This window comes from Triticum urartu, chromosome 7A (genome assembly GCF_056163025.1).
Source record: "Triticum urartu cultivar PI428250 chromosome 7A, HENAU_Tu73, whole genome shotgun sequence".
Classification (NCBI taxonomy): Eukaryota; Viridiplantae; Streptophyta; class Magnoliopsida; order Poales; family Poaceae; genus Triticum; species Triticum urartu.
Genome location: NC_141879.1, coordinates 327,632,399 through 327,643,662, shown reverse-complemented (window position 1 = coordinate 327,643,662; position 11,264 = coordinate 327,632,399). Strand labels below are relative to the sequence as shown.

At 50.0% G+C, this 11,264-nt stretch overlaps 1 long non-coding RNA gene across 5 annotated transcripts; it reads right to left on the bottom strand.

Annotated features, from left to right (window-relative positions):
- Positions 1–1,532: 1,532 nt before the first annotated feature.
- On the bottom strand, positions 1,533–7,445 carry LOC147959504 (uncharacterized). 5 transcript variants are annotated; one of them, XR_015610270.1, is made up of 4 exons: positions 6,913–7,444; positions 6,686–6,830; positions 6,105–6,571; positions 1,533–4,734 (listed from the first exon to the last, which is right to left on the bottom strand). It is a non-coding gene; the product is annotated as an uncharacterized LOC147959504 (long non-coding RNA). The 5 variants fall into 5 exon arrangements; XR_015610271.1 differs by having other exon boundaries at positions 1,533–3,332; positions 3,422–4,734; positions 6,105–6,830; positions 6,913–7,440; XR_015610269.1 differs by having other exon boundaries at positions 5,866–6,830; positions 6,913–7,445.
- Between the last annotated feature and the right edge of the window lie 3,819 nt (positions 7,446–11,264).

The window sequence follows — 11,264 nt, the reverse complement described above, 5'->3', positions numbered from 1 at the left end:
GAAAGGGGAAATCAGGCTAGCTCAGAGCTCATGAAGATGGATGGGGATCTCAGTAGTCATCATGCCAATCGCAGCGCGGGATGCAGGCCAAGCCACAGTCGCCCCACTCATTGGAGTCGACGGCAAGCACTGGGCAAACCTTGTCCATCCCTTCCTGGTTGAGCACCACCGATTGCTCGACGGCGGGCTCGATGGCCGGTGGCGCTTCAGCTGAGGCTTGGGGCTTCTTCTTCCCCTTCTTCTTCCGGCTCGGCGCCATGGAGATGGAGAGGGTTGGATCCTGGTCGGCTTGGAGGAGGAGACCGCTGTTTTTTGGAAGGCGGAGGAGTTGGGGAAGCGCGCTGCTAGCGATGGAAGTGGAGCTATGTAGACCATGGCGGCCGCCTATCCTGGCGGATATCAAGGCCGCGTGGGGAAGTGGAGGCGCCCAAGTACCATCGATCGCCACGCGTCGACCAAGGACGCAGGCGATTGGGGCCCGTGGCGCTCCAAACTTGCCCTTTGTCTTCGCCTCAAAGCCAAATTCGAGCGCGCCTTGGGCCCGTGGGCTACTGTCGGCGTTCTGGGAATGCGGGTACCCAGACTTGCCTGCCTGCAGCCCACGGCGTGGCTCCACCAACGGCTCGGTACGACCCAGCTTCGGCAGCAACAACTCAAGACCCTCGCGAGGAACCCATCCTCGCGAGGCGGCTGACACCAAGACCTCCATAGGGGCAGCCTCACTAGGGTGGCTCCTGAGGAGTGGAGATATCTCTACAAGGGGCACCTCGTGAGGTTCACGTGACGTGAGCCATGACGACCAAGGACTGACGGGCGCCAACGGGCGTAGTGTACTAGTTTTCTCTTTCGTGCTAAAGAGGCAGGCACTGGCGAGGAGTCCCAAGGCATCGGGCAAAGGTTTCCATATCGATGCAACGAGACCAAGACTAGCAGGACGGCAGGATGGAGGTGATCGCGGAGCCCACCGCAGCGTCACCACCACAGCCTTTGGCAGGCAAAGACCACCTTTTGTCAGGATAGCTTGTACTAGTTGTCTCCCTTCAAACTTGGCCGTTGTGGGATCTCCCGCCTAACATTTGGGAAGAGGACCCATGCCTCTATAAATAGGACTAGCCACCACCTTAGGGGGGATCGACTCATCCTAGATTGGATCCATCCCATCCTCACATCCACCAGCTCACCTTACTCAAGAACCACTACTAGGAAAAAGGCTACTAGTAGCACGGGTACCCGCGCTACTAGTATCGCACTACAGCTAAGAGTTAGTAGTATCTTGGGGTAAACCCACGCTACTACTAACATTTTACTAGTAGCGCGGTTGTCACCCGCGCTACTAATATTTCGCACCCACGCTACTACTAACGAAATATTAGTAGCACGTCTATAGTACCACACACTGCTAGTATCCTAAATACTAGTAGCGCTATGTTTTCCCCCACACTACTACTAACTAATTAGGAAATAAAAAATCCATCAATTCCATTTTATGCATACAATTCTAACAATTAAAACAAGCCCAGCAGCATTACACATCATTACAAATCGAAGATTTATAGTAAGCCAGGAGCATTGGAGCATATCCATACATCTACACTTATTACCTAGTCACTTATTCCCAGCTAGTGTGTTAAGCAAACACAGTTTTTTTTGAAAGCACCAAAGCTTTATTACTCAATGGTGGCTGGGCATATCACCCAAGACACAAGCGCCCACAAGGGCGGGTACATCGGACTCCCACTGCATACAGTGGTTAGGGACACACACGTCCAAGGTTTGCTAACTCATGAGCTACTGAATTGGCACTCCTACAAACAGAGATCGAGAATTTTGAAAACCAAAGTTTGAGTTGATATTTCATGTCCTCAATCACCGCTGCATATGCCGAGGAGTCCACCTTTACCAGGTCGAGAGCTTCAGCTAGAAGTTGTGAATCGGTTTCAAACTCCAACCTGACCATGCCTAGCTCTGCTGCAATGTTGATCGTATGAGACATGGCTTGGGTTTCAGCAGCGAAAGCATCATACACATAATCCTGACACCCTGCCCGGGCGCATAACAGGTGGCCTTCAGATGAGTGCACCGCGACCCCCCAGCCAGCATGGTTCTGCCCCGGAGTAAAAGAGTCATCGACGTTAATCTTGTACTCACCCTCGACTGGGGGTCGCCACTTGTCAAGGGAAGGATTCAGTGCAGTATCCACAAAAATCTGCATGAACTCGGTGACACTGCTTTTAGCCCTTCTAGCCAACTCGTCAGCTGCAGCAGGTAGATTCCCTTCTGGGAGTTTGTTCCGGTTGGTCCACCATAACCACCAATAGGTAAGCACCAAGAGGCACTTTTTTATATCCAGCCCCCATAGGAAATCCATGGTTGCATGCACGCCCGTTATACGCTCAAGAGCACGACGCTCCCCCTCCATGGCCAGCTCTCTCCATCCACCCTTGACCATTTTGCACTTAATGAACAGGTGGGCCCCGTCTTCATCTGCATTGCCTCAAAACAGGCATTTTGCATCAGCAATAGGAATGCCTCACCGAGCCACATTCATCCTAAGAGCAAGAGAATCATGCTTGACGCGCCAAGTGAACATCTGAATAGTTTTTGGGCAAGGGAGTTTCCATATCCATTTCCACGAGTCATCATCAACTCTATCAAGCACACCTGGGTTTGTGTTGCTACCACCCACGCCACCATTCATCCTTGTCTTTTCTAGCTGGCCAAACAATTTGTATGCTGATTTAACTGAGTGGATGCCTTTACTGTCATAATGTCATGCAATGAAGTCTTGCTCCCCCTCTATCGACGGGATCTGGAGAATGTGTTTAACATCATCAAGCCAGAACGTGTCCCTTACTAGTCGCTCGTCTCACTGACCGGTTGTCGGATCAATGAGATCGCAGACTCTTTCCAGGAGATTAGGGCCCCGAGTTGTAATGACCCGGCGCGACCAGGGCCTAGGTATCCATGGATCCAACCAGATGTTGACTTGAGTGCCATCCCCTATCCTCCATATATATCCTTCCCGAAAAAGTTGGAGCCCATGCAGCAGGCTTCTCCATGAGTAGGAGATACCGTCTCTCAGGGCAGCCTCGAGGAGTTGATCATCCTGGTAGTACAGAGCATGCAATAGTTGAGCACATAAGGAATCCGGGTACTGAATTAGACGCCAAATTTGTCTGGACAGCATGGCGATGTTAAACCCGTACATATCCCGGAATCCAAGCCCACCCTGGGATTTTGGCAGCGTAAGAGTCTTCCATCCGATCCAGTGGGTGGTGCACTCCTTGTCTTGCTGACTCCACCAATAGTTTCCAAGCATCGAGCTGAGTTCTCTGCAGAAAGATTTGGTTAGGTCGAAGCACGACATAGCGAAGGTGGGTATAGCTTGGGCAACAGTAGTTACTACGGTATCCTTCCCCACCTTTGCAATGAGCCGTTCCTTCCAACCATACACCCGGCCTGCCATAGCTCCCTTAACGAAAGCAAAGGCTTTCTTTTGTGACTTGCCCACATGAACTGGCAGGCCCAGGTATTTGTCATTCCACTCTTCGCTTTGGATTTGCAGAGAGTTCTTTACAGCAATTCTAACCCGAGCATCTATATTTGGACTGAACATCACGGTGGACTTCACAAGGTTTATGCATTGTCCCGAGCATGCCTCATAGAGATCAAGCACCCTACGCAGCTCATAGGCCTCCTCCTGCTTAGCTCTCAGAAGGCGAAGAGAATCGTCTGCGAAGAGCAAGTGTGACGCCACGGGAGCCCCCTAACAGATTCTGATTCCGCTAATCCTCCCCGCCGCCTCCGCGTCCTGCAATAAAGCCGAGAGGCCCTTTGCACAGATGACAAAAAGATAGGGCGAAGCGGGGTCTCCTTGCCGTAAGCCCCGGGAAGGTGAGAACTGTTCGGTCAACTCCCCATTCACCTTAATCTGGTAGCGGACAGAAGAGAAAAATGGCATGACCAGGTCGATCCACCTAGCCCTGAAACCAAGCTTGGTCAGCATAGCTCTGAGGAAATCCCATTCAACCCTGTCGTATGCTTTACTCATATCCGCCATTACAGCTGCGATTCCTTCCTTCCCTCTCTTCTTATTCAGGAGGTAATGTGACAGCTCATACGCCACTAAGACATTGTCCGTTATCATTCTCCCGGGGACAAAAGCGTTTTGGTTGGAGGAAATAATCTCCGGGAGAATGATCTTGAGGCGATTAGCAATAACCTTGGAGACCAATTTGTATATCACATTGCATAAACTAATCGGCCGAAGATCTTTGATCCTGCTAGGGCATCTCACTTTAGGAATCAAGACCACAGTTGTGTCATTCCATCCCTCTGGCATGGCGCCACCATTAAGAACAGCCATGACCTCCTCGATAACCTTCTCCCCCATAAAGTGCCAATGCTTCTTATAGACCACCGAGGGCATACCGTCCGGCCCAGGGGCCTTAAAATCCCCGATGTGATCAAGGGCGGCTTTAATTTCCTCCATAGTAACTTCTGCTTCCAGAATCGCCCTCATGGCAGCCATGACACGGGGCTGCACTTTATCAATGAGCTCAGGGAGGCGGTTGACTCCAGCGGTGGTTATGCAAACACAGTTGAAAGCAGACAAAAATGCATAAAAACACCAAAGAGTGGCATTCTATCCCTCCAAATGATTTGCTCCCTCTCCATCCTTGCAATCATCTTCTTCTCCCTTATGTGCTTCTCTAATGTATGAATCCAAGATTTCTGTAAAGAGCAAAGAACAAATTAAATTAAATTTCAGCAGACATATGTTTCCTTGCATCTTGTGTTGTACAGTAGCTACGGGAATAAATATACGAAAACGAAAAAGTGAGTGATTTCTATTAACAAGAGATCACCTATGTAATAGCTACAAACAAATGAACCTGCTACACCAACTCATATCATGTCTTACATTGATATTCTCCACGTGTTTCACAGATAAACCATCAACTATTTGTCATAAAGTATTTGTCATGGAAAGAAAGATTGGGTTCTTTAAACTTCTAAGGGAAAGAAAGATGCCATGGCCTTGCTCGCTACTATTCTGAATGGATGAAAGGGACATGCTTTGGAGTCTGGAGTACTTAGGAATGAATTTGAGAGTGTCACTTATAGCACTGGATGCCACCATTTATTTTCAGTAATGTAACTGCAGTAATGGATAATCTCACTAACTTCTGTAACTTTCTTTGAATGCAAACTAATCTGTACAGTTTAGAGTTCACAGAAACTCATTCACGTGTAAACACAAAATGTAGCTTTCATTTTACAAACTAAATGTAAGTGGCACCAAACTAAATAGAACATGGGATGAATAGTAACACTTCAAACAAAACTCTATTAGCTTTAGAAAATTTATGTACAACATATTGAGGAAGAGAAACATTTAGAACAACAACTTGCCAGGGCAATTTAGAAGGGACCCAATTAGAATATCATGCTATGTGTCTATAAAGGCAGAAACGTAGTGGAAAAACTATTGTCATAATAAGAAATTAGGAGAAGATGAAGGAAGGCATTGAAGTTTCACTCTTCTGGATAATCATAAAAACATAATCATGTGACGCTCGAAAATACATCTTGATCTTTAGAACTTGTGAAGCGGGTTAAAGCATGTATAATGACCACAACTACAATTATCGCAAAACCCAAGTTACTTCCCAGAATTATCCAACAATTGTTGCTCTAGAAGCTTCGTTGTTGTTTGCAGCCACCCGACGACAAAAAAAGCACTTGTGAATTTGTATTTGCTACAATTTATGTGTTCTCAACATTGAAGAACAACTTTTAGTAATCAATAATGAGCCTAGTAAGCCCACCATATATCACACCAAAAGCTGAATGATAAATAACCTGATGTTATGCCATGTGTTGCAGACATCAATCATGGATTCGGGGAATATATTGGGAGAAGAGAAGCAATTAGCCTGATGGATTTCCTGTTATGAAAAAACAATCCTTGTACAGAAACACACTGAATTCCACGATGACTTTAACGGGGCCATGTCTAATGATAGAGAAGAAAAGAGACTCTGAAGTAATATCATGTGCGAATTTGTGCATAGTTTCAACAAATGCATTAATATTCTTACCTATACGCAAGATCATTTGCAATACTTCCTCCAATGCACCCTTCTTTCGACATCATGCTGCCCACTGACTACTAAAAATATGTTTATGAGGAATATATAGATGTTTCAAATCAAAAGACCAAGTGGAATAGATAAAATTAGTAAGGAATCTGTTGTAGCATGGCAAACCCCTTGTTTCTAAATAACATGTATGCTAGTGTGTAGAGGTAGTTCACTGGGATTATTACTATGGTTTGTATACTAGTTCACTTTCCATGAATTTCCCTCTAATTCAGCTTATCGACGGATGATTTTTTAAGAGAAAACTAACTTTACATATACGTCACACATAAAAACTCCCGCACGAACTGAGCATTTGCAGATGATACAACACCATAGTTGCCTACAATAATCTGTACACGTTCGATTTAGATGAGTACCACAGCTCCACGGCGGTGAGTGTCACTCATAAACGTTGATTTATATCTCTGCTGAAAGTTTCAGTCTGTCACTAATTTTACGGCACCCAGCAAGCAGCAGGAATAATAAGATTACCAACCAACTGATGATGAGAGATCATAGAGAAGAGTGGAGGGGCTTACCAGAGGGGCGGGTAGACATGGGAAGTCGACCAGGAGCAGGCCAAACGTCTCTGCCCCGAGGTACGGCCAACATCAATGCCGGTGTATGTCGCACCGCTCCGCTGGCTAGGGTTGGGCGCTGGTGGTGTCTGCCACGTGCCTGCACCTGCGTGTTGAAGGGAACGATGTATCAGGGAAGGGAAGGTGAGAAGACCATATCAAAGAGGAGAAGATGGGAAAGAGATTACCTTGATGGGCAAGAGATGGGTGAGGAAGAGTTGCGTGCGTCGCGGGCGAGCAGAAGCCAGCTCGCGAGCATCTCCGTCCAGGACCTTGACGATGGCGTGAATCCTCCATCTAGCCGCCAGGTGAGGTGGAGACGATAGGATTGGGATGGAGCTGGCGGCCGTCTCATCACGCACGCCCGCGCGAGCGAGTGAGCGGACGTGGGGATGGAGCTACAGGTCGGAGAAGGCCTTAACAACCGTGGCGGATGGATCTGGGGGCGCCATGGCCGTCGCTCGACCTGCTCGCTCGATCTCTCTCTTCTATTGTCTTCTAGGGAGGGGATTGGATGGGAGAGGGTGGTGGCGAAGGCTGTGGGGGAGAGAGTGGAGGCCATGGCCGGCGGCGAGGTCGGTGTTGGGTGGCGGTGGCGATCTGGGACTGGGAGGATGGGAGGGGACGGGACGGGACGGTTGCTCTATCAAAGATAGAAATTTTTACCGGGCCGACGAGTAAAGAAAAATTTATTGTTTCTCTCTTCTCTATGTCACGGGCAGCACGATGAAGACCATGTAGTAGTGTGGGGTTTATACACCGCGCTACTACTACCAACTTAGTACTACCATGGATTTATACCCCGCGCTACTACTACTGCTTGTCCCGGCGGGCACGCTGGAGACCACTTAGTAGTAACGTGGGTTTATACCCTGCGCTACTACTATCAACTTAGTAGTAGCATGGGTTTATAACCCGTGCTACTACTAATTAGCAGTAGCGTGTCTTTTTATACCGCGTTGCTGGTAAGATCCTGTGTATAAGGTTTTCCCTAGTAGTGAACACCTCTCCTCCCGAGGTTGTTCATCCAATGTACTAGTTCATCCTTAGCCCGCGAGGCAATTCACCACCACCACACTGGAGTAGGGTATTACACCGCAAGGTGGCCCAAACCAGTATAATTCTTTGTGTTTCTTGTTATTTGGGTTCGTCAACATAGGCCGTGAGAGCGTTGAGCGAGAGAACTAGGGAGAGAGAGTCCTTTGTGCGCACCCCAGAGTTTGAACCTCACAAGGGTTTGCCGGAACACGCAATCTGACATTTTCCTTTTAAACTTGATGCTTCGCCCCCTCAAAGAAAACTTGGTGCTTCGCGTGATCCATCGATACTACTACTAGTAATCCGGTAACCCCGACTAAAATGGCGCGGCCGGGTCTTTTCCCACGCGATATGCTGGGAGGTTGGCTTAGTTGGTTTTTTAGGACGAGTAGTGCTAAACCTATGTAATTTCAGTTACATAATTAACATAATGTGAAATATGTGAGCTGTTGATTGTACATTGAGGGGAGGGAGGGGCCCACCAGCATGAAAATCAAGGGGGAGAGAGAGAGGCAATTTTTGTTAACCCTTTCGTAGGTCCTTTAGATGTAGAAATATGTGAAATGCGTGAATGTGTAGTGGACATACTATTGGAGTGCCTAAGATAAATTGCGTATGTAGAACCTATGTGTTTATTTACTTCGCATGTTAGCCTTGTCTATGGTCAAACCTTCTAAGTTCATACACACAAAAACGAATCATCATTCCATATACTCCTACAATATATCTTACTATTATTGTGAAAGTTCATATACACCGGATGAGATTAATGCAAACACGGCATGTTTTCATTACATTTCGAACTTTCATAGGACAGAAAAATATAAACAAACCCGACCCTAAACCTATTCTACAGCGGCGACCGACGTCCTCCATCTGCGATCTCCATGTACGGGGGCGGGGTTCAAGACCCGTGAAGTGAAGGTGCGGTTTCCGGCGAGGAAGAGTAGAACACAGGAGACGGACCGGCTAGTTGGCACACCATGCCCTGCCGCCTCCCATGCCCTACTTGTCCTCGGAGGATTCCCCGACCTTGGCGGTGCCGAACGTTGGATGGCGGCAAGTTGGACGTGTGGCTGACGGTGCTCCCGTCATCGGCCGCCAGCATGACCACCACTTGTGCGGTCGCGGCTGCGTCCACCTGCGCTGCTATTGCGTCACGAGAGACGACTTGAGAGAGGGCGGTGACCTCGAGCTTCATCCTCGAACCAAGCTCTCCTGCAGAGCGTTCGCTTTTGTGGTCATGGCGGATGTGGTGCCAGGTGGGAGGACGATGCACTATGGTGTGGAGTTTAGCTGGGAGTTGCCGCTTTAAGTAGCGCATTCCAGTGAGGCCAAGCATCTGGGTGCGTCATTAAGTCACCAGAGTTGGTTCTTCGGGAACTGAGCCTCTTAATGATGGCATATGGATGAACGGCATGAATGCGGGCAGCTGGCGCCGGCTGGGAACGCACCGTGTCATGGCATGAGGGACGAGGGTTTTTGGTGTGCCAAGGTAGTCAGTTGTGGTCGTGGCAATGTTGGAGATGCCCTTTGTGTCGGATTACGGGTTCCGGTAAACCCTTATGAGGTTCGAACTCTGGGGTGCGCATGAAGAACACTATCTTCCTAGCTCGCTCGCTCAACGATCCCACGGCCTTGCTCGACAGACCCAAAGAACAAGAGACACGGGGGTTTATACAGGTTCCGGCCACCTTGTGGTGTAATACCCTACTCCAGTGTGTGGTGGATTGCCTCGAGGTGAAGAGGATGAACTAGTATAGTGGATGAACAGCCTCAGGAGGTGAGGTGTTCTTGGGTTTGATGAGCTGATGTGTGTGACGATGATCTCTCTCCTTGCTGCTACAGTAATGGCTAGGCCTATTTATAGTGGCCTTGGTCCTCTTCCAAAATGTTATGCGGGAAGGGATCCCACAATGGCCAAGTTTGAAGGGGGAAAACCAGTACAAGCTCTCCTGACAAAAGGTGGTCTTCGCCTGCCAAAGGATCTGGTGGTGATGCTGCTGTGGGCTCCGCGATGACCTCTGTCCTGTCGTCCTGGCTATCTTCGTCTTGTTGCACCAATATGGAAACCTTTGCCAGATGCCTCGGGACCCGTGCCTGCGCTTGCCTCCTTAGCACCAAAGAGGAAACTGGTAGACTGCGCCTGCTGGCGTCCGCCCGGCCTTGGTCTTCATGGCTCATGTCACATGAACCTCGCGAGATGCCCCTTGCATAGATATCTCTCCTCCTCGGGAGCCGGCCTAGTGAGGCTACCCCCAGGGAGGTCTTGGTGTCATCCGCCTCGCAAGGGTCTTGGGTGGTCGCTGTTGAAGCTGGGCCGTACCAGGCCATTGGAGGAGCCACGCTTTGGGCCGTAGGCAGGCATGTCTGGGCACCCTCGGTCCCAGAACGCCGACAGTAGCCCCCGGGCCCAAGGCGCACTCGGACTTGGCTTCGAGGCAAAGCCAAAGGGAAAGTGTGGAGTGCCGTGTGCCCCAACCGCCTGCGACCTTGATTGACGTGTGGCGATTGGTGGGACACGAGTGACTCCGCTTCCCCATGCTGCATCGTGAACCGTTCAACATGACAAGACCCTGCTGCATGCAGAACAAAACCATCATTACCTGCGATCGTGGATGCCGGCGTTTAGCCTCCTTCTGGCTATAAATGAGGAGAGGGGCGGAGCCCCTGTTGCTCATCTCCTTCTCCATGCTGCCTGCTTCTTCTTCTTCCTCCTCGCCTCACCGTCTTGCTATATTCCCATGTCACGGACCATGGGGAAGATGGTCGCCACATATGGTGCTGCCCTGAAGACAGTGGCGGCGACGATGAGCTCGGCCTAGGCGACGGTCGTGATGAGGTTGAGGGCGAACTCGCCCTTGGAGACGGTCGCGGTTCGCCCAGCGGCGGCAGCTTCTCCGCCAGCGAGAGCACCAACAGCAGCGGCTACGACCAGCCGCCGCGTCGCCGGGCTCGCTTCAAGCACGGTGGCGGGTCGTCCCGCCGCCACGCGACGGTGAAGCGCGAGAGGGGCTCAGTCTAAGCTGAGTCCGGGAGCTCGGTGCCGGTCCTTGCAAGCCTCCACGGCCGCAGGGGCCGCTTTTGTTTGGCATTTCCCTTCTTCCTGCATTTTGAAAAGAAGGTAAATGGCCCTGCTGGGGTGTGTAATGAACTATGGTATTTATTCTATGAAGTCATGCTTATTGCTCCGGCGTTGTTCGTGCTCCATGTAGATGTAAGTGGGACAACTTAGCTTAACACGCTCGAGGTTGGTTTCCGTCTCGTGAGGGCGCGCCTCCTGGCACCTGGTGAGGCTTCCTTGCCGCCGACTCAGGGGGCCATTGTCCTTGGGATGCATTGCAAAGCTGCAAAAGTTTGTTAGGACATCTGCCGGGAGCCTTGTTCCTCCTTGCGCGTGCCCTCAGGCATGGGATAATCATGGCTTAGTGCACCGTGTCACGGTACCCATGGGGCACGAACTTAGGAGGGTGCGCCAATCACAAGCCCGGTCGAGGGTGCC